Source organism: Lissotriton vulgaris, chromosome 4_1, assembly GCF_964263255.1.
Source record: "Lissotriton vulgaris chromosome 4_1, aLisVul1.2, whole genome shotgun sequence".
Lineage (NCBI taxonomy): Eukaryota > Metazoa > Chordata > Amphibia > Caudata > Salamandridae > Lissotriton > Lissotriton vulgaris.
In genome coordinates, this window is record NC_141691.1 from 1,725,967,575 (window position 1) to 1,725,989,587 (window position 22,013).

The 22,013-nt window shown below is 44.3% G+C and overlaps 1 protein-coding gene across 1 annotated transcript in view; it reads right to left on the minus strand.

Annotated features, from left to right (window-relative positions):
* The window catches only part of INTS8 (integrator complex subunit 8), a 793,677-nt gene that overhangs the window by 6,692 nt on the left and 764,972 nt on the right, over window positions 1-22,013 (minus strand). The window lies entirely within an intron of this gene.

Sequence of the window (22,013 nt, forward strand, 5' to 3'; positions counted from 1 at the left end):
GGATGGAATGCTGTGTTTGGCCGTACTACTATCAGGTACTTCAAACCAAATATAGAGATTGTTGATCATGATACAAAAAAAAACGGTGGGAAAGGTGGGTGGTCAAGAACAATTATTGAGAAAAACTGTCAGAAGGATTCAGAAAAGATCGTGGTGAGGGGAAGCATAGGTGTGAAGGAAAAAGGATGAATTATAAGGTGACAGTGACACTTATCAGAAGGGATTCACATTTCAGACAGCGATAGCAGGAAAGGTAGCAAATAAAAGCTAGAATTTCTGGACTATGCCTCTGAATCACTGACTAGTTTCTAGAGGACACTGATGACTTAACAGGATACCTTCATTGGAGAACAGGGGCAGGATTGCCTGACTGTGAACCAGGCTCAGTGATAAAATACAGCTCGTGGCTGGAATGGTGGATGTTGGAGTGCTTCTTTACTAGATCGGACAATTATACAGAGTAGAGAAAGAGAAGTGAATACAGGCGGGGGAAACTGGTTATAGGGAATTAAATTGAGTTAACAGGAGAGCAAGGGATTTGATCAATATGAGCGTGGCAATCAGTATTGAAGGCCTGATTACTATTGGAGGGCAGGGGCTGCATCAATGTGAGGGGGAGAAACGAAAGGGGGAACCATTAGAGAATCCTGGGACTTGGCCACCTGGAGAAGGAAGGCAGTGATGGCGGATAGGTTGTTGAGTGGAGAGCACTCAACGAGGAGGTTTAAGGAGGAGTGATGGTGAAATGGGAGAAGTGACGCAGCGGAAGTGTAGGAGGATGCAAGTGGGCTGATGAGGAAATGAGCTAGAAAAGGAGGTTGATTCGGACAAAATGAGTGAAAGAGATGAGGCAGCGTAAAGATGAGCTAGAACTGGCATGTAAACTGACATGGGCATGCACAACGTGTGAGTGTTGGTAGTGGTGAACTGAAGGGAGAATAAGATGATAAAAGGGGATGTGGTAGAAAGTCATCCTGTCGGCTGTCATCCTAAGATCATCGACAACAAGGCCGATTCTACCTATGGAAAAGTCTACAGTCACACAGAACAGAGTCTAGTCAAATGTTGGTTTTGGCGAAGGATGACAGTTGATCATTAATGTTGTTTTTCTAAGATTTTATTTGAAAAAGTCAGCAGTGAAATAGTATGAACACTTCCTAACATATAAGACCCATATGAGGGCCACCAAGCCTTTTTTGGTCGAGCATTGGCAGAGCATGCGCTGCTCCGCAAGACATGCTGTATTGAGGTAGGGACTTGATGCTCCCCCCACTTCCCGCCCACATTTTTCATTGGCTTGTGTCATTGTCCACAGTAAACTTTGGCTGTTCATTGGTCAAAATGCTTAGTAGTCTCTCTTTAGTACCGCCTTGTCTCATTTTGTAACTCCAATGGCAACATCCCTTGTTACGTGTGTTGTTGCTCGGTAGGGGTAATTACAGCCTCTTAGCACTATTTTCTCAAATAGCATTGACCTGCCTACTGTTGCAGGCGAGACACTCTCTTCAACGATTAAAAAAAATTTATAACACACATTTGCAATGCAATAGGTCTTGCATTTGTGAGCATTTAAGCTATTGGCATTGTAAATGACAAAACCTTTTATTTTATGTGTTTTAAAAACAACACATAAATAAAAGGCATTGTCATTTACAATGCCAATAGCTCAATCTCTCATAAACGCAAGACCTATTGCATTGCAAATGCTTGTTTCCAGGAAGCAGGCACTGGGGCAGGACATAATGAAGAACTGCATAAATCTGAGTGGTAAAGCAACCAGACTGGCAGAAAGATCAGATATGAGCGAGACAAGGGCCCAAACGTGAATCATAACGTGGATGATTAAGCTGCTTAGCCGTGGATTCAAAAGATAGCAGAATTCTGAGAGAGTCCTTAAATGAGTTACCACTCAAGAGAATTTTCGTAGGTGCCATCAGATGGAGAAAGTGACATGTTAGCCCCATAAAAATGACGTTGACGCAATTGTGAAGCTCCGACAGGATCAGTGCTAGCCACATTAACAAGAAATGATGAATAAAAAGTTTCAATGATGTGGTACCTTTGCAGTTTGGTAAACGAGAGTTTGGAAAGTCTGAGAGAAGGATGGGGAGGTGAAAGACTAGGAAAAAGAAGGTGTGGAGTATAAGTAGTGAAGGGGAGGGCAAGTAGGGAGAGGAGAAAAGGAAGGAAAAGGGGAAGTAGTGGAGATTCATAAATTATTAGTTGAGCTGTGATTTAAGATAATGAATGGTTGATGGAAGAGTTGTGTAGAATTGTAAAGGCAAAAATAAGGAGGGTTAGTGAGTAGTTGGGATCCTGCTTGAACGACGAGGGAGGGATGTTGGCTGAAGAGCACAGAGGATTATGGGAAATTAAAGGAAGAGAGAAAAGAGGAGGGAGATAGATATGTGTACAATGGGGAGGGAATTAAGATGATTTTATGCTTTTTTACATTCCATCTGCTCCTGTATCTTTTTAGTCCAATGAATATTTTAAGAATATCACCCAGTTGAAAAAAATACTCCTCAAGTAGATACGCAACATGATAAAGCAGTTGGTAAAGCGCACACAAGGGCAGTGGCACTCAATAGCAGGCCTTGGATACTAAAGTATAGGGAAAAACAAGAAGCAATGAATACGTTGCTGAACACCTCATTGTGGCGGAGCGCTCCAATGCAGAATTAAGAATACCCACATGTGGTAAATAATCTACAAGAAGTACCATGATACCAATTAAAGAATTCACCCTTAAAGCCCCAACGCACATCACTATAGTATACTTTAGCAGTTAACAAGCAGAAGTGTGATGAAAACAACCCAGAACACGCTTCCAAATGCACTGTAAAACAATTAGCATGTATAACGTAAATACACAGTAGCACTAAGATGTAGATTAGGAGATTAGGCTACAAGTAACAGAAGCAGTATAAAGCAATCTTGAATCAGTACATAAAAGCAAAATAAAATACTCAGAACACAGCTCTCCAAAACAGAAAATCAATTCACCGATAATACCCAGATGCGCAGCAGCACAAAAGTTAGCAAAATACGAATTATTTAGTAGGCTTCAGAGGCAGAAAAACTAAATACACTGGTAGCATCCTGTGTCTTGGGTCTTGTCTACGGGGCTGATTTAGTATCGTTTGGTTGATGTTGTGAGAAGTTGGCCTGGTATATGATGTTCACTATTCTAGTGAACACCTTGCACCAGTCCAAATAACCCTTATGGTGATGGTTGTAAAGTCAACCTTATAGATCAGCTATCCTAGAGGTAGCGTGGACAGAACAGTCTTAGGCTAAAAGACTCTTGAGGGCGTGTAAAGCCAGCTGTTTTACCATATGCAACCCCTTGAATATCAAATGAAAGGACACCACACAGGATATATATAAAATATATAAGTATTTATTTACTAACACACTCCTCTGAACTCTTTATGAGATCAGAGGCAAAAGCACATAACAAGTTACACTTAGAAATACTTTAAATAGCACAATTTACAGTCAGGCCCTAGGGGCGCGTAAAACCATATACTAAGTAAGTGGTATAAGAACCACGACTTGGGAAAGGAAGAGGCCTAGGGCATCGCTGGGGCTACACTATCTGACCCTTAGGTTAGGAGTAGGAGGCCCACAGGCGGCGCGTGCAGTGTCCGTACACTCACGCGAGATTCAATAGAAAGTCAATGGGAACTTAAAAGGTAAGTAAAGAAGGATTTAGGACACTTCCAGTCTAACTAGGAAGTTACAACTAGTAAAACTGGACACTAGGATAGTCAATCCCTACAAGAGCACCGAAGTACTCGCGTTACCTCACCCACAGGAAGCGGGTGCATAGGCGTGAAGATGTGTCGGGTTTCACCAGTGAAGTCTATGGAGCCTGTGAAGAAAGATGCTGCAGGCGACCAGGAGGAAGATGTCCGGGTGGATCAGAGTTGAAGAAGACCTGAAAGCAGAGGGGACAGAGTCTAGGTCACTAGCCAGTAACCGGGTGGAACCAGGAAGGAACCAGAGGTCGTCGAGGAGCAATCAGGTGCTGGGGTGAAGCTTGTTGTTGCAGCCACGCGGACCAGGAGGCGTCGAGGACGAACAGGTGCTGGAGAGGAGCTGTCCCGCGAAGGATCTCACAGATGGAGGGGTCGGCTTCAAGATTGGAGCCAACAAGCCTAAGCAAATGCAACCCATGCAGGATACACAAGGAGCTTCTGGTGCAGACCAGGAGGGTCTGAGGTACTTCACCTTTTCAGGGAAGCAAGTGCCAGTCTGGAGCAACCAGACCAGCGATGGAGTTTCAAAAGGACCGTCGTCAGAGGGCTACTAGCCAACGGGCCAGCAACCGGACAACGCGTCGAGCTGAACACAAGCAGAAGGGCCCCACGCAGATCTCGTGGAGTGTGGAGGGCTGGTCTTCGGTGCAGGTGGAGCTCGGTGTTGGGGTGTCTCAGTCCCCAGGGCACAGTTTCGAGGAGGCCTCAGGAGCTGCGCTGTTAGCAAGTTGCAGGCTTTCCAAGTTACCTGCTTCCACGGGTCCCAACGCCTTCCACGGGGCTCAGCTGTGCTGGAGTCGTGCAGTGGGGTCAGAGGGATCCAGGAGTCAAGGTCTTGTCAGGCTCTGTGCTCGGGTTCCGGTGGGAACAGGGACAAAGCAAGCCGTCAAGTTGCTGGATGGTGCCTGGTTGCCCAGGGTGGTCACTCCTTGGCCACAAGGGAGATTTCTTCAGTCTTCAATCGTCAGTGAATGTCGAAGGGTCCAGAGTTTTGTCTTCAGTCGATTCCAGGATTAATCTAAAGTCTCCTGGGCCAGCTCCTACCTTTATACAACTAAAGGTGGCTGGTTTGGTCACTAGGTCCCCCTCCTATGGGTGGGACCAGGAAGGGGGGTGGTTACACCCCCTTTCCTTTGTGCAGTTTCGCGCTGGGGCTGGAGTGCCCGAGCAACCGGTTTGAACTGGGGTATGCATGGGGCACCTAGAGTGCTCCAGGCAGTGTCTGATTCTATTCAGCCCTCCCTGTCCCAATACACATCCTCCTGTCTGGGGTGGTGCTCGCACCTCCCCAAGCAGGAAACCTATTGTCCAAACCTTCGTGACTGGAAGGACTCCCAGCAGCAGGAGGTCGGACTTGTGTCTGTGGCAGCAGCATCCATTTTGTGATGCTGGGGCTCTGGTTAACTTTAACCGGGATAGTCAGAACTAACATGTCTTCTCCCTCTAGAAGGGTGGAATGCTACCCCCGTCGCCAGAATTGGCGAGGGGGTAGTATTTTAAAGTGTATGACACCTTACACAACATGTTTTGATAAAGCCAAACCAAAGTTAGCATTAACCACGAGGATTATAATGCACTTAAGAGTATATGGTATGGCAATATCATAGAACAGCTATAAGGACATGGTTCCGAAAGCTTCAGACAGGCTCGGCTCATGCTATGTGTAAAAAACTTGCACCTTAAATAGGTCACATAAAAAACGCCCGGCTCTGAGGACTCTACCTTAATCATCAATAATACTAACTAAGGCTAAAACACTTGGTTTAGTTATAAGTTCAGTCTCCTCGTATAATACCCACTCTAAGATGGCGCTCACAAATTCAGGTAACAACAGACATGCGCGTAGTCCTATTTCGCGCTCCAAACCATACCTCAAATAGGGAGGTTATCTGTCCGCGTTTCACTCGGCTTTCCCCGTGTTTCCAGTCAAATTGATTTTGACCCGACTTTCATAATCCAGGTAAGCAACATGCGCTAGTTAGGGCTTGTGCTATACCGCTTTTTCAGGTCTGTCCACAGACCGTGATACTGACCTTTTGGCATATATTGACTTTTTACAGAAAACCCAGAAACGATACTGTCAATCGCCCAGTAATTACCATTTGGATGTCTGCGTCCGCTCACAAGGTAGCTATGCCCCATGGAGCGTTTATTATTATTTTTATTATTACATCGTTCTTTAAGGCTTATATCTGACTAAGCAGGTCCCATCATTTCCTTTATAGATTCCATATTGATGGACACAGATTTTATATGCTAAAAAGGATCCTTGGTCCACAAGTCCCATGTCATAGAGGTGGGTTCAACCGAGGTTATAAATAATTAGCAGAATTTTCAGAGACACACTATACTGATAGTTGCTCTCTTTGTGTATTCAGACTTCATTTTCTGAGCCATCTGCCATCCAGAATCGATCTACCAGTATATTCGTGCCGCGTTCATCTGTTGGACGTTTGTGTTCCTCTCGTAGGTAATTTCTCCATACTATGTGCCATTTTCTGCATTTCTCTGCCACGATATGTATACTAAGTACGTGGTTTTCCATGCAGGCATCCGTCCGGTGTCCAACGCTTATTTTTACCTTGAGACCAACATTGTGGTATCTCACTCAATCTAGGTATGTTTGTGAAACATCTACATTATTCGACAATTATTGTATGTAACAGCCCTGTCCTAGCCATCACAATCTTATCTCTTTAGGCTTTCCAGAGTCAGAAAAGGATATACTTGTGATGTATAAGTGAATACTTGATTCTTAGACATATTACTAGAGGATTTGATTATTCTTGTTACTTAAATTAACTATGCAACTTGCATTCTCTCTGTTGGGATTTATTACCTTAAAATAAAGATAGGCTCTTTTAAAGATCTGCATAATAAGTTTGAAAATGTGAGCCCATTACGAATTATGAACTTTGCTCAATGTATGTTTCTCTGAAAAATGTCACAATGCAGATATATATCGTTTAGTTCTGTATCATATACATAGTGTCTGTCCATCTCAAGTTAGTCACGTATTCTTGTAGTCTAAATTTGTTATATTGTAAGTTATGTCCAGTTCTCTTAAGTCACGTTTTTCCGTAGTTAGGTTTGTCACATGGGTGTACGGAGTAATGGTTTTTAAATAGAATAGACTTGTAATTTGTTAATATTTATGTTACAGATTACAGCACAGCTTACAGCAGTGTTTTAATGACAACAGTCCTGAAGATGGTCTCGATAATTGTGTTGTAGAGAGACCGAAACGTCGACCTACATCTTATCTCTACAGTGTTTGATTCACTTTGTATTTTGAGATAGATGTCTTTTCTAGGTTTTGCTGTATTATTGATTATTTGCCACTAGGCTTTTCATATCAGCATCTCCTTACCTGCTTTTTTGATTTACTGCTGATTCAATGAAATCTTTGATAAAATTCTTTTTTGATACACCCTTGTGCTTTGTTGTTTATACGTTTATATGTTTTTATGTGTTTTTCAAACTGATTGTGTGTATTTAATTATATGATTGATACATTGGGTACTTAACTTTATCCCATAAGCATATCGAACAACTGATCTCTCTTATGAATTATATCCCTTGAAGGCCTCTCTACCCTTTCATCGGCTCATGCTAGAGCACCATCTCACACATAACCAAGCACTCTGCCTTCAGGATTGTTAAGGCCTGCCATTGGAGTGACTTATAGGTAGGGCTCCCGGTTTTATGGTATTTTTTTTTTACATTTCCGTCTGTATTTATCCATATTTATTTTTGGGTCATTTTTTCTGTATTTATCCACTTTTATTTTTATTGCAAGCAAAAAAAGATGCTGCAGCTAGTATTTTTCCACATTTATTTAAATAGGCACTGCACACTTGCACTCAGATGTTATGGTTTATATATATTTATATATACATCAAATTAAGTAAACACAATACATTCATCTGAAAACGTTGCCAAAATAATTTAAAGAGAACATGGGCCTAAACAGACCTTGAGTAACTTGCACGAAGAAACCTTTACTGTGGGGCTGTATTCCCTAGGGATGTGCATTCAAAGACAGATGTCAAATGTCAAGCTGTATGTTTGAAGGAGCAACCCATTATTTTTTCTCATTGCAGAACAACTTCCCTGGGATTATTTAGACCAACATAGGAATTACTTTGACAGATTTTAATTCCATTTTTTTAAACGTATACTATGATAAATAGCTATTTATAACTTGCTAAAACGCAAGGTGAGTGTACATATTTTTATGGGGAGGAGGGTGCGAAATGCTTTGTTTCAACATCGGAAACAGTCTTCAGCCAACACAAAGTACAATGGAACTGGGCCCTGAGGTATTGGAGAGCTTTACCCTAGCGCCAGTTCAATTTTTTCTGTTCAAATGCATTGGCTTCTTCTTCCTGGGGCAACCTTTGGTGTCATGTAACCCGAGAGCCCCTTCCGTCTATTTAGCCCCGAAAGCAGCCAGTGCAGGGTACAGTCAGTGAGATGTTCTTCAATATGCATGTCCACTGCATTCCTGGAGCTGAAGGGCACTCTCCCTTATGAAGATGGGAAGAGGCAGGTAAAAAGGGTAGGGGATTCTTCCCGGACATTGCGAATGATGTGAAGGGGGTGGCTTTGTATACATATGTCACAAAAATTGATGAGGCCCTCCAGGAACCTAGTTGGGGAAATATCTTTCACTTAGGAGAATATAAGGTGCCCCCCCCCCCACTGCTCCTCCCCAAAACCTTTAATTTTGCTTTTTGCTTAATATTAAACCAATTATCTCTTTTCTCACGCCACCAGGAGTATTACTATCAGGAAAGCAGCAGGTGCAGTGGCACTAATGGATGTGAACTACCCATTGAACTCCAGTTAGTACCAAACATGTTTTTTTGGAGCAGGGGCATTTTCCTAGTTTCCATAAGGTCAATGCAGCACTCTCCTGGTTCTGTTCAGTGGCAGCGTGTTCAGCAGTGCTGTAATGAAGATTACCATGTTGTATTGAAGATTACGATAAGCAATTGAGTTGTTTCTTTGTTCCTATCGTATTCAAGGCCACCTATTTCACCTTCCTAGTAGTCCAAGTTTACGAACTGGGAGGGGAGTAGTTCCTGAAGACAAGAGGCCACTGAAAGCGCGGACCCAAGTAAAGGAATGCACATTACAAAAGGGGAAGGCGCCCGGAGGCAGAAGCAACAGTTATCAACACTGCCCGAGCTCACCTTTAGAAAGTGGAGCATTCTCAGACAATTAAACGCTTCACACACCCATAAGTGATACGGGTAGAGCATGCTGGATGTTGATGACTACCCCATGCCCCCTCACGGGGCCTGATGAGTGATGAACGACCTGTGAAGAGAGAGTGCCAAATGCGGCACGAAGCGTCCGCCCTGTTAGCAGGGTGCCTTTCATGTGCAGAGAGCAGCCTGCATTCCTCTATGCATCAGATAGGCAACCCTGAGCTGAAGCACTTTGTCTGGTTTGCCAGTATTTTTCCGTTTAAATGTATAAATACAGACGAAGGAAAAAAAGTTTTCCGTCTGCATTTATATGTAAAATTCCGTTTAAACGGAAAACCGGGAGCCTTACTTATAGGTTACTATGTGTCTATATGTAGGTAGGTATAGGAATACTACACCTAAGCAAGGGGTGATACCACGACCTTGCCCCAGCTGAGTGATCAGCCAGTTGTGTCTATTTGAGTGGCCAGCCAGGGGTGGCACAAACACGCTGCAGACCCTGGTAGGCCTTGGTTACACCTATGCTCTGAGTACCTAGGGTACACTTTTACAGGGGCTGACAAGGTGACCCAATTCCCAATTGTGTATGTACCTAGAGTACATGGAGTCCATTTTACAGAGAGAGCAGATAGCCTGGGGTCCTGAATAGCAGGATCCCAGGCCAACTAAGTCGAAAACCAGCTAAACACTAGGCAAAAAGTTGGGGGCAACCATAGTCAGGTATCCACCTTCCTACAGATGTGGTTAGACTGAAATACAGAAATTCTCTCATCCAATGACAGCAAGATTGCTTTAGCCATGTAAACCGATAATAAGAAAGGATTATTGTATTATGTAATGAAAAAGGGGATGCATAACTATGAACATAGTTTTTAAACCAGTAGGGGTTTAGATATGATTGTGTGTACTGAATTTATCTTGCATCCTGGTGCAAGTGGCACCCATATGGAGAAACATTAGTTCAGAAGTAATACCCCAATGCAAAACAAAACAATTCACAGGGAATAAGTCAATTTCAAAGCTTTATTCGGTGTTTTGTAACACCATAAAAGCATGCATTCAACATAAAATACAACTTCTATTGCATATTGTACAGTTACTGAGCATAGAAGTTAAAACAAGTAAATTTACAAAAACAATTCCAAAAATGTGAAAAAAGTGCAATAAAGTGACTTATACTTCTATATAAACGGATCCACGAATAAAAATTATTAGATTATAAGGCATGTGCAAAATGTGCTAAAGTAACAAATATAAAATGAGAAGTGCATATGTTTCTTGATTTTATTTATAATCATTATCTTTCTATATAAATGCAAAATTTAAACTTCACAGGTAAAGCTTTTAGAATATAATTGATTTCCTGGTGGCAATACTTTTTAAAATATAAGAAGCCGTAAAAAAAGAAATATCAGAGCTTTCCAATGAAAATAGCAGCTTCAAAGCATTTTTAGTGGATTGAACATTATATATGAAAAACAATGGCTTCAGATAATATTTCCTTAAAAAGTGATAACATTTACAAAACAGTAAAAAATTACAGGAACTTTGCGTGGACATATTGTCACAAGGACATACTAAACTCGTGCTTCTCTTCAAGACAGGAAAGGCCACTAAATGATGTACAATCCCTAACCTTAAACGCGTTAAAACAAAACGGTGGGATGGTATGGGTAAATCATCCAGATATGACTGAAAACCTATTATAACGTGTAATTCTGTATAAAACACAACAGTCGGCTGAGACTTAATTAATTTTCCTCTTGTCTCGTTCTTATGGGCAAAAAATGCTTCTTTAATGTCTTTTTTAGTAATTGACACTGCATACTCAGGTTCGCTAAAAATGTCACAATTAAATAAAAAGCTGTACCAATATCGAATATAACTCAGCCACGGGATGCGTGAATTGTGGGCGAGCTTAATACAATCTTTTATTATACTTTGTATGAATGCAGTTTCAGGTTTTTCCCAAATAGATCGCCACAGTAAAAGAGGGCGGAGACCTGCCAAATCTGAGATATATTTTAGACCCACTTCTTGGTGTATTATTTCAATAAAAGCCGACGATGGTACACTCAGCAGGCATTTAACGAATGTATTTTCGTCTTGCTGTAGTGATTGTTCAAGATTATATATAGTCACCATATCTCAGACTCTTCGTGCACCAACTTTTGCAGCGAAACGGAAAATGCCATTTACATTCCTACTCATTTTGTGGCGGATGTTATCATATCCCTGTGACCATTTCCTGTTTCCGGCAAAAGTTACCCCCAAGTAGCAAAATGATTTAACTAATTGCATTTTTATTCCTTCTAGGTAAAAGGCCTTTTCTGATTTAGTTATTGGTTTTCCGCACAACATTACGAATGTCTTTGTTTTATTAATTCGGAGTTTCCTGTCATTAATAAAAATAGTAAAATTATCTATAAGACGTTGAAGGCCAATAGGGGTGCGTGGAATTAAAACAGCATCATCTACGTATAATAAAATAGGGACAGCCATGCCCTCAATAGAGGGTAAGTCAGCAGGAATCTGTTTTAGTGTACTATCCACATAGTTAATAAATAATGAAAATAAAAATGGCGCAAGTACACGTCCATGACGGATGCCCCTTTTTACCTTAAATAAGGGAGTACACTCGCCTGCGGGACCATAGCGCACTTTACTGGACAACTTCTCGTACACCCTTGCGAAAAAATTGACAATTTCCTTTGGGGCGTATCTACCACAGTATAGAATGATCAACCAGGTCGAAAGCGCTGCTTAGGTCTGCGAAACAAAAAAATTGTTTGCCCCTTTTTGCCACAGTATATTTATTTATGAGAAGATCCAGGTTCACACACTGTTCCAGGGTGCCCATGCCTTTCCTAAACCCATATTGGGCTTGTGAAAGAATTTTATTGTCCTCGGCCCATGTTTCAAGTCGTTTCAGCATGACCCTGCTCATTACTTTAAGTGACTAGTCCAGCAACGATATGGGTCAATAGTGGCTGTCCTCGGATTTGCAACCTTTTTTAAAAAGGGGAATAATTAGTGATTGACCCCATGTTAGAGGAATTTGGCCTTCAACAGCTGTATTAAAAATCTTCGTTAGAATAGGTGCCCAGAGATCCTCCTCACATTTATATAGGTCGATGGGTACTCCATCGGGCCCCGGGGCCTTCCCACCTTTGCTGTCAGATAGTCCTTCATGGACTTCATCTATTTATATCATTAGTGGTAATATGGGCCAGATGGAACTAAATGGCTAATTTATATCAATCCTATCTGGGTTAAAAATAGATGTGTAATGTTCAATCCAATTATCGCTATTTACATATGAGGTAAGTTCTGGTCAGCTATCATCTTTTAAAAAGGGACAATTAACCGTTTCCCCAAAAAGTTTGCTATTCTTAGTTGTTGCCGCCAAGTTAAAATTGTCCCAAGCCTCATTTTGCAGTTCTTTTTTCCAAACCTTGATAATATGTTTATAATTGAGGCGTAATACTCTAATGCTCTCTTTATTACGGGGCTTTGTACCCAGTGCTTGCTTTAAATTACTCAAAGCATTGGTAAAGCTCTTATTAAACCATCCTAAATGTGGCTGTTTCCTAGCTTTATGTTTCCTAATAAGAAGTCCTTCTATGAATCCATTAATCTTTTGAAAGTTGTGGATCAGGGAGCATGAGTCCGCCTCTTCTTCTAAACAATAATCTATTTCTTGTTTACAATTCGTGATAACTTCCTTTTGTATTTTATTTGGATCCACGGCTGCCCATTTTAATCTCATACCATTTGATTTTGCGGGGATAATATCAGTAATACAATTAAATGTGTTTACTTGTTTGTTTCCCCAGCATAACAGATCTATTGAAATACTATTGTGGTCGCTCACCACCTGTTCCGTGATCCATACATTTTTATAATTACTATTATATGATAATAGAATATGATCTATATTTGTTGATGCGCCTCTGCCAGTAAAAGTTGGACATATAATATTATTCCTATTCCTTGTACAGCTTAAAAGATCGAGGTCATATTTAGATAACAAGGAGTTTAATGCAGTTCCATAATCACCATGGGGAAAATGTAACAAATCTATGTTTTCGTCTGGGGTAGAACCTTTTGTAAAACCACACGTTTTTGTGTGGGCAAGTGGGCACATTTGGACATTAAAGTCACCCATCCATAAGAGGGTTGCTTGTCTATTTGGCACTGCCAGTGCGCTATCTATTGCTTTTTCGATAACGTGGATAGCACCACCTCTATTCTTACCAAAATTATTGGTGTAAAAATTAATTAGCAGCAAATCTTAGCCCCTGTTAAACCTAAATCTAGTTAACTGGCAATTAGGGTTTATAGTTGTACAGGAAATGATGTAACACTCTGTTAATTTATTTGAAACCAGTGTCAGCAAGCCTCCCTTTGCCCTACCAGAGGTAAAGTCGACCGCTTTAACCCAAATAGCGGTGTACCCTTCTACATAAACTGGGTCTTTATGCCAGGTTTCCTGTAAGCAAATTTCGTTATACTTGGAGGCAATAAGATCTTTCCAGTGCGGTGTATTTAACTTACTATTCAGACCTGCTATATTCCAACTCATGAAGGAATAACCTTCATGATCACTTATCACGCCACCCTCTTGTTGGTTAGCTGCGTTTGATCTTGCAGTTGGGCACTCAGGCCGTATGCTCATATTAAATGTAGGTTCTAATACAGCATTCTTGGTTAAAAACTGGTTTACTACTACCCCCGCTATGTTTGATGTTAGTGAAATATTCCCGGGGGTTACCACAGAATTAAGTGTATTATCATCCTGCACAACATTTATCAAAGTCTGTTCCAGATTCTCCTTAGCTATTTTCTTATAACTCGTACCCAGACTGTTCCCTGTAATATCCAGAGCTGACATAAATGAAATTCTTTCACATTTCATAAGTCAATCATTATCCTCCAAGTACCCCAGTATCTGATATCTATTGGATATGGGGATACTTGGGTGTAAAAATGATGGTGGTGGTGGTAAAAAAGTTTGGTACTTGGGTTTGGGATTTCAAGTAATATCACCTTGAACGAAATTCCCCATTAGGTGTCTGTAGAAATAACCTAGTGGCAAAAGAGTCATATTATATTCCCATTGGGATGGAGGGGGGGGCATTTGCCAATACATCTCTTGCCCAGGCGGGAGATTTAAAATTAATTATAATACAGTCTCCCTCTAATTTTTTCTTCAAGGGACCAATCCAACCCACACGCGGTGTTAATAATATTTGATTCACACCCGCGAGTGGGAAACCACACTTCTCAGACAACCAGTAGGTCGTTTTATTTCTTAGTGTTACTTGATTTTCCCGTTGGTCTTTTTTCAGTTTAGGCGCATTTACCAGGACCGCCACATAAGGCCCACACTCAGGAGGTAGGTTAATAAATGGGGGTGCTGTGGAAGCAGTATTTTTAGCACCTATCTCCTCTGACTGGTGCAGAAGGGTTATTGCTTTCTAATACTATTACATCCCTTTTTTTTCTTTTTCACAATGATTTCTAGCGGCATACTCACTTAATGGCCGTTTAGAATTTTCTGTTGGTTATATCATGTGAATTTGATTCCCATTAGATTCCTTGTTCTTACTGATTGTGGGAATATTGTCATTTTTATCAGGGATCAATTTAGGTTCACCCCCACCATTTTTACATACACCCCCATTACCTTTTTCTATTTTAGTATACATTTTCTCTATACAGCCGCTAAGTTTATGTACCTCTTTGGCTAGGTTATCTATTCTGTCATGCAATGGCCTTATCAGTACTATCAACTTATCAAAAATAGCTTCTATATCCAAACTTCTTGAAACATCAGTAAGCTCCGCTTCTTTATTTGGTGTTGCCACACTCCCACGAGTAAAATGTTTTTTGACTTTCTTTGTCTTAATAACTCATTGATTAACAGTTTATTTCTTGTGACCGATCTGCGCCTGACCCAAGACCACCTCTCCTTCAGGAAGAAGCTGAAGACCTGGCTGTTCGAGCAGTAACGGCACCCCCCTCCCCCCAGCGCCTTGAGACCCTACGGGTAGGTAGTGCGCTCTATAAATGTCTTTGATTGATTGATTGATTGATTGATAGTGTATCCAATAGAGACAGTGAAGGTGTCTTTGAGATGCGTGAACGTTCTTGGCTGGTATCAATTACATCAACAGCATGAATGATTACATCTCACACTATAATCGGTGACCCTATATTAGGTACATCTTCTGTATTTGCCATATTGGAATCTTCCCTGGTTTTATCGTCAAGCGCTACATTAGAATTTAAGGATAATCGTCTCTCTTGCGAATAGTTTCCTTAGTCAGATCACTGACTACTTTGACTAAGTTTGTGGCCAAGGTATTGAATACATTTTCCACCGGGTTCTTGTTTCCCAGTTTTCTTGCCATTATCAATAATGTCAGTTAAAAAATCAGAAGTCAAATCAAAAGTGGAGGCTAAAAACGTATGCGGTAGGAATATTTTGATATAACCACAAATAGTTCTAAACAGTACCTTCTAGATGTTGTATCCATTTGTTAGGACGTTAGGGGGGTAGCCCAGCCCAGCCTTTGCCGGCCCCTGATGCCCGGCGACGCCCGCGCGCGTCCCGCGGGGAGGGAGGAGTTCAGTGTTCTTATGGCGCCTCCAGGCGCAGCAGGAGCGTCAGAGGTGCGCCTGTCCCTTGGGGTAGCTGGGGAATGTCATCCAGGTATCGGCCGTTGCCCTCACGACAGAAAAGCGGCAGGGAAGAGCCGGTGGGGTCCGCAGCGCGGCCGTTGCCCTCACGGCCTCCAGGGTATGTGTGCTCTGCCCTGTGTCACTCGGGGGACGCTCGGGGCTCCGCGTTCTTATGGCGCCTCCAGGCGCAGCAGGAGAGGCAGAGGTGCGCCGGTCGCCTGGGGCAGCTGGGGAATGTAGTCCAGGTATCGGCCGTTGCTCTCACGGCAGGAAAGCGGCAGGGAAGCGCCGGTGGGGTCCGCAGCGCGGCCATTGCCCTCACGGCCTCCAGGGTATGTGTGCTCTGCCCTGTGTCACTCGGGGCTCCGCGTTCTTATGGGGCCTTCAGGCGCAGCAGGAGCGTCAGAGGTGCGCCGGTCCCCTAGGGCAGCTGGGGAATGTAGTCGAGGTATCGGCCGTTGCCCTCACGGCAGGGAAGCGCCGGTGGGGTCCGCAGCACGGCCGTTGCCCTCACGGCTTCCAGGGCTCTGCCCTGTGTCACTCTGTGATAATTGTGAAGTGCGTCTGACTTAGCCGAGGGGGTGGGGATTTTGGAGATGCTACCGATGTCTCGAGGAATTTTGAAGTCAAATGCAGAGCGGCAACAGCCTGCCTTACGTTCCAGGGCGCGATCGCAGGAACGTTCCTAAGGCAGACGCACTTCACAATTATCACCCACATCTCGAGTGGCACTAACTCAGTGTGTATTCCACCAATGTTCTCCATGACCAAGGAGCAGCACACAGCTGCCCGGATCTTCCTCACAATAGGCCTTGAATGCCGCCAGCGAGGCATTGTGTTCTAAACCAGGCAAATTTAATTCTCAGTCCTGATGATGATACCGTAAGATACTAGAGCTTGGGATCGAAACGTCGTCGACAATAGTACCACTATGGTCCATTGAGTATATATAATGTGGTTACTATTTGTGCCAGCTTGCTTTATTATTTGACCAGTACAAGCTGCCTTTGCTCCAATTGTGCCTGAAAACTGTTTGTTTGTATTGTTTGTTTGACTTCTGTCCTATGTGTCGGGTGCAGGATTGCGTCCCGTTGAATATAATTTTTCCTTTTCTGTATTACTTGCTATTCCAAATATACTGCATAATAAAATTCTTTGTCCGGCTGGACACTGAAAACATATATAGTACCTATCCAGGCCTATATTTCATTTTTTTCCTTTATTTTCCTCCTAAGGACCATTGTTTGCTTTAATAATTGATACCAGGGGTCCTTAGCTACTCATCGGGTTCCCTTGTTTTTTGTAAAAAAATTATTAATTTTCCACAGCATACATTCAGAGACAGCCCATCATGTGTTATCACAGAGGGGATTGAAAAACCTCAACAGAATTATACCAGGCTACCTGAGTGCTTTGATCTATATACACCAGCTCCTCAGCCCAATAAGTAAGCCGAATGATAGTTACAGTTTCTCAACAGTCTGAAGCTAGGCAGAAGACCAAGCCTAAGCGTTAATCAAGAGGCCTTTCTGTGTGCGATACAATGTCCTTCTGGAATGGCATCTTCTCCGAGCCTCGCAGCTGAAGTGCTGTATGCGTAAAAGACAAAAACATTTACAAAACTATCCCAACATGGGAGATGTAAACATAAGTTAAAAGAGGACAAAAAAGGAGAAGAACAAAGAACCCCCCTGAGACTCACCCCCCACCCTACCCGTGGTGGCGGCAAACGTAATACACTGGATGAATCAAGATATTCAGGAGCTGCAATGAAAATTGGAAGAGATAGAGGGCTCTTACGGTGGAGGGGCAAACAGCATACGGGAGGCCCCGGGAGAGGAAGGAGACAAGGGGTCCCCATTTAAATTCAAAGTTCATGTAGTTATCCCGGAAAATGTCAGCCATACGTTCTAAGCCGAGTAATCTCCAAAGACGGGAATGCCAAAGGGAAATAGCTGGAGCCACCCCCCTCTTCCAAGCCGCCGCCAAAGTAACCTTAGCCGCTCCAATGCAAAGCCACATTATTTGTTTATCAGCTCGGGTCTGGTGTCTAAAGAGGGGTCACGGAGCCCCAAAAGGACGCCCGCCATGGTGGAGGGGATGGGGTAACCCAACATATCTTTCATGTGTGACAGAATTTCTTCCCAGAAGGGCCTGATAGTCGGGCAGTCCCACCATATATGTTGAAAGTCCACCAAAAGTCTGCATCCTCTCCAGCATCTATCTGAAGTGGTGGGGAAGATACGCTTAAGCTTGGATGGGTGCAGGTACCAGTCCATCATGGTTTTCAGATGCGCTTCCCTGAGTTCTATGGAATGATTGAAGCGTGCGATGTCAGACCAGAAGTGCGTCCATTCCTCCTCAGATATGGGGCGTTGAATCAGATCTTCCCACATGGACATATACCTGGGGCGCGGGGATAGGGCTGTTTTGAGAAGGAAGCTATAAATAAACGAGATCGCCCCTTTCATACAGGTAGCCTTAGTGAGAAAAGCTTCAAATTTTGTGAGAGGACGAGTAGCGGCCTCTCGTACCTGAGGAGTGAGGGCCCAGTTCATCAGTTGCGTGTAGTGGTATCCTGCCGTATTCCCCAATTCATAGTCCCTTCTGCAGGTATCGAAAGTGAGAGGGTCGAAATTATGGAACAAGTGTGTTAAAGCCAAACATCCGCCCTCTCTCCAAGCATCAAAAGGACCTTTCTGCTTGGCCGGGGGAAAAGCTGGGTTGAAGTGAATTGAGGTAAATGGGGAGGGGAATGTAGTCCACCTATCATCGCCCGTGACTGAGTCCCAAACCCTGAGAGTGGTGCGAGTGGGGGTGCTAATGTATGTGTTCTGTGGTCTGTCCCTGAGAGGGCGCCATATCAAGTCCCAAATGGTGCGTCCCGTTACACTACGATACATATCTTTGCTAATTGGAGTCAAGTGGAAGCATGCACACCGGTCCCCATTCCATGGACAGACCACCATCTTGTCCCCTTTACCATAGGGAATCAAGAACCTGCTCCGATTGACCCTCCAGCTGATAAACACCCTAGGCGGAGATGGGCAGCATTCTCCCAACCCGCATTCAATTTGGCTCTAACGGCCAAAGGTCATCCTGGCGGAATAGGTGTGGCAGACATCAACTCCAACCTAGACCAACGCATTACAGAGGCCTTGGATCTGGTTGCTCCACTTGGTGCGGCCAAATTGGGGGGCCGAGCAAAGAGATCTGCTCTCTGGTTTAATGCTGATATGCGGGTGGCAAAAGCAGCGTGTAAAAGGGCTGAAAGGCAATGGAGAGTAGCATATTCCATCTCCACTAAAGCAGAGTATACTAACCGTAGGCGTAGTTACCATAAATTACTACGGAAGGGCAAATCGGCGTACTTCTGCACTAGGATTGAAGGAGCTGAGCAGTCCACCAAAGAACTCTTTTTAATCTACAAGTCCATCACCATAGGCAAGTCTGCGGCATGCCCCCCGAAACTCTGCACGGTGGAGGGCTGTGACCGTGTTGCAGAATTTTTCACTAACAAAGTCACTCACCTTTACAATTCCTTTCCTCGGCAGGCAATAAACGCTCCCATATGGGGCAAGGGTGTCAAAAAGACGGGAGTACGAAAGCTTACCTCCTTCCTCACCCCGCCTACAGAAGAGCTAATCCGCATCTGCGGGTCAATTAAATCTGGCTCTCCAAGAGACCCGACGACCCCTAGTCGGCTTAAGGGCAGCTTGCAGGTGCTTGAACCTTATGTTCGCAATCTACTCGATTCCTCTTTTCTGTCCCAGAGTGTCCCCAAGGCTTGGAAGCGGGCAGTTGTACTCCCCCTGCAAAAAAAGGCCAATGTGAATTTCGAGAAATTCGACAATCTCCGCCCCATTTCCCTTCTGCCTTACATGGCCAAAATAGCGGAGAAAATTGCTAATACGCAACTGATGCAGTTCGTGGAGGAGGCATCGCTACTCCACGACTCACAATTTGGCTTCCGTCCCCGTCACTCAACGGAATCTGCACTTCTGGCGGCGGTGGAGGCACTCCGACAGGGTGTGGATGAGGGCCAGACTATGGCTCTGATCCTACTCGACTTAAGTGCAGCATTCGACACTGTAGCACATACCACCTTGCTACAGTGTCTGAGTGAAGGAGGGGTCACAGGTGCTGCGCTTGGTTGGATTAAGTCCTTCCTGTCTGATAGATGCTTCCAAGTCAGGATGGGAGAATGCTATTCGAGGGAGATCGAGTTGGGCCAGGGCGTACCTCAGGGTTCGTCCCTGAGCCCGACTTTATTCAATATCTACGTCTCCCCGTTAGCAGCCATCGCGGAGGGCCACGGTCTCCACCTGGTGTCCTACGCCGACGACACGCAGTTGGTCGTCTCCCTATCTCGTTCCCCCGGCCTTGCGGCGGACATCTTCAGGAACTGCATGCAAGATCTTGCAGCCTGGATGTCCGCACACTGTTTAAAACTGAACGGCAGCAAGACCGAGGTGATCGTGGTGGGGGGCGGGCCTTCTGCGTGGTCGCCTGCGTGGTGGCCACCCTGCCTAGGTGAGGCCCCCACTCCCAGCCTGGAGGCCAAGAATCTTGGCATGTGGCTTGATAAGGACCATGCCTTTGGCCCGCAGGTTGGCCGGGTGACAGGGGTGTGTTTCGGTGTCTTGAGAACTTTGAGGAAGGTTCTAGATCTGCTTCCCATCTCGGCTCGTAGGACGCTGGTGCACGCCCTGGTCACCTCGCGCCTAGACTATGGTAACCTGCTTTATTTGGGGGCTTCAGGCAAGGTCATGGGGCGCCTTCAGGTGCTCCAAAATGCCGCAGCACGGCTCGTGCTAAGACTCCCGAGAAGGTCTCCCTCTAAACCCGCTCTCCAAGCTCTCCATTGGCTTCCGATGGAGAAGAGAGTTGAGTTTAAGGCCCTCTCAACGTGCCATCGCATTCTGAGCGGCAAAGCCCCTGTGCCACTTCAGAGTTTGGTGTCCCACTATGAGCCTACCCGCAATTTACGGTCCTCTCAGATGGGACTACTTGTGGTGCCCAGAGTTAGGAAGGCGCGGATGGGGGGGAGATCTTTCAGATACCTTGCTCCCAAGTGCTGGAATGTCTTGCCCCCAGACTTGCGTCTTGAGCCATCAGAGGCCCTGTTTAGGAAAAAATTAAAAACTTACCTTTTTAGCAGGTAGCTCCCGGGGGAGGGGGGGATGGCAACTGCTCACTTATCATAGCGCGGGGACACGCCTTCTGGCGTCACCAGGCGCTTTAAAAATGTCCAAATAAATAAATAAATAAATATGTAACCAGTGTTTCTCTGATTCGTGTTGGGACTATTCAACCAGGATCCTCAGCTGTGCCGCTTTGTAGTATAAAAGAATGTCTGGGAGGCCAACTCCCCCTTCAGCGCGGGAGCGAAGCAGCAGAGAGTGAGAGAAACGGGCCCGCCCCCCTGCCAAATAAAGCGTAGAAGCATGGCCTTTACCTTCTGAAAGAAATCAGACTTCAGCTCAATAGGTAGGGCTTGAAATAAATAAAGAAGCTTGGGCAGGAGGGTCATTTTGACGGCATGTATACGGCCCATCCATGACAGAAATAGGGGTTTCCACGTCGTAAGCTCCGTTTGAATGCGAGCAAGTAAGGGGGGAAAATTGGCAGCATAGAGCCCCTCAAGTTTCGGTGTTAATTGGACCCCTAAATATTGAATGGAAGAGGTAGCCCATGGTAACGGGGTAAGAGATTGAAGCGTGGCGGTCTCCGTAGGTGAGAGAGTTAGATTCAGTATGTAGGATTTACCTAGATGGAACTTAAACCCTGACACTCGTTCAAAGCACTCGAGTTCCAGTTGTAAACATGGGAGAGATGTCTCAGGTTTGGACAAGGACAGAAGAACGTCATCTGCGAAAAGAGATATTTTATGGGATTCTCCTGTAAACGGTATTCCCTGAATATCAGGATTGTTCCGGACTGCCAATGCCAAGGGTTCGATGCTAAGAGCAAAAAGTAGAGGTGAGAGGGGGCACCCCTGGCGAGTGCCCCTGGAATGCAAAAAGGTAGATGATTGGATCCCATTGACCACCACCCTGGAGCTGGGAAGAGTGTAATTAGCTTGTATCATGTTTAGAAATTTAGGTGAAAATGCGAAAGCTGCTAGAGTGTGAAATAAGAAGGCCCAATCAACCCTATCGAAGGCCTTCTCGGCGTCCAAACCTACCAATACAGCAGGATTGTGGCGTCTATTGGCCTTTTCTATCAGGTGTACAATTCTGCGGGTATTATCGTGCGTTTGGCGTCCTTTAATAAAACCCGACTGGCCCGGATGGATAAGGGCGGGCATAAGGTCATTTAGGCGCCTGGCGAGGATCGTGGAATA